This window comes from Prunus mume, linkage group LG3 (genome assembly GCF_029339155.1).
Source record: "Prunus mume cultivar Tortuosa linkage group LG3, ASM2933915v1, whole genome shotgun sequence".
NCBI classification, from domain to species: domain Eukaryota; kingdom Viridiplantae; phylum Streptophyta; class Magnoliopsida; order Rosales; family Rosaceae; genus Prunus; species Prunus mume.
The window spans coordinates 29,112,298-29,113,946 of NC_142700.1; the positions used below are offsets into that span (position 1 = coordinate 29,112,298).

The following is a 1,649-nucleotide window of genomic DNA, read 5'->3' on the forward strand; positions in this document are numbered from 1 at the left end:
GTTGGCTGACCGCCTCGCTCGCATGGATTCGTAGACCATGGCCTCGAGCAATTTGAATGTCGATGACAAGGGAGTCATTTTGTGGCACATCGAGGCCGATCAAATCTCTCTTTTAGAAGCCGATTACATGATTGTCTTCGCTAGCTAAGGTCGGTCGAGACTTGGGAGGTCATAGTGGCTCGTCTGATCTTCCTCTTCTTTTCCTTGCCGGTCAGCCCAGATTCCTGAGTCGGCTAGGATTGTGTCACGATCTTCAATCCGCTGGATGGCCTGTTTCGCAATGAATTTCGTGCAGTGACCTTCTCTCACGAGTTCTTCAAGATGTGCTTTCCAAACTAGCCACCTGCAAAGCAAGATCATTATTAGAACTCATTTCATACATTCCAACTCGTTTACCTCTTGTATCTTTGTGTTGAGCATTAGATCCCAACATCTCATAAATGTTATATGACTCTTGCGCATTCTTCTTCTTCAAAGCTCCACCTGCTGCATTATCCACAGTTGATTGACATGTTTGGGTTAGTCCATCATAAAAATTTGCATTTGTAAGTAAAGAGGTAACCCATGATGTGGACATTGGAGCAATAGGCCTTGAAACGCTCCCAACATTCATTGAAAGGTTCTCCATCATCTTGTTTAAAGTTGAAGATTTGCCCTCTCAACGTAGCTGTCTTTTGAGTTGAGAAAACTTCTCCATAAACTTCTTAGCTACGGCATCCCAAGTGGTGAGCGAACCAAAGCAACGCTATTAGCCAATTCTTTGCTCTATCTTTCAATGTATAAGGAAAACCTCATCCTAGGATTTGCTTCACTACTCCTCGCAAAGGTAAAACCACTCACAACATTGTAGAATTCTTAATATGGGATAATGGATCTTCGTTAGGTAAACCATAAAAAGAAGGAAGCATGTGAAAATGAGAAGATTTGAGTTCATAATTTCTAGCTTCAGTAGGCAGCAAGATGCACGAAGGTGAATTTGGTAGAACTGGTTGAGCATAATCTTCCAAAGCTCGGTTGTCATCGTTATTGCCAGCCATCTCTTCTTCTCCGTCAGAGTTAGAGTTATCGAAAGAATCTACACTCGGGGGCTAGAAGAACTATTGTCCTCTTCTATACGGCTAGTCTGGGCACTAGCCGATACAGAATTCTCAAAAGTGTTGCTCTTTAACCGCTCAAGTCTTTGGCCTATTTCAGCAAGTGTATCCGATATATACTACCAGAAACAAAATAAACGAAATTAGGTTTGAGAACAAGCAATCACAGAGGATCTGAAATCATTCCGCAACGGCGCCAAAATTTTGTTGTGTTCCTTCCAAGTGCCAATATATGGTTAGTATAATGGTACAAGTAAGGGTGTCGAACCACAGGGACCGATTGGACCTCTATAAATTACTAGTTTTGAAAGAACCCTAACTAAAAGTGAAAGTAACAAATTGAGAGTAGTTTGTGTTGTAAATGAAAGATAACTTAAAATGCAAGACGAATGTAGCAGCGAATGAGATATTGATGTAAGAAGAATAGGGATGAGACCAGGGATTTCGAATTCACCATTGCAAAACCAATTCCATGTTTATAAAATTAAACCAGATTCAACTACCAACCTGTTTCCAGAGTTGGTTTTACATATATATGATCAGCCATAAGATGTG

At 40.9% G+C, this 1,649-nt stretch overlaps 1 non-coding gene across 1 annotated transcript; it reads left to right on the plus strand.

The window, feature by feature from the left end:
- The first annotated feature begins 559 nt into the window (after window positions 1-559).
- LOC148919347 (small nucleolar RNA R71) lies at window positions 560-665 on the plus strand. The gene has a single exon (XR_016125735.1). It is a non-coding gene; the product is annotated as a small nucleolar RNA R71 (small nucleolar RNA).
- The last annotated feature ends 984 nt before the right edge of the window (window positions 666-1,649 follow it).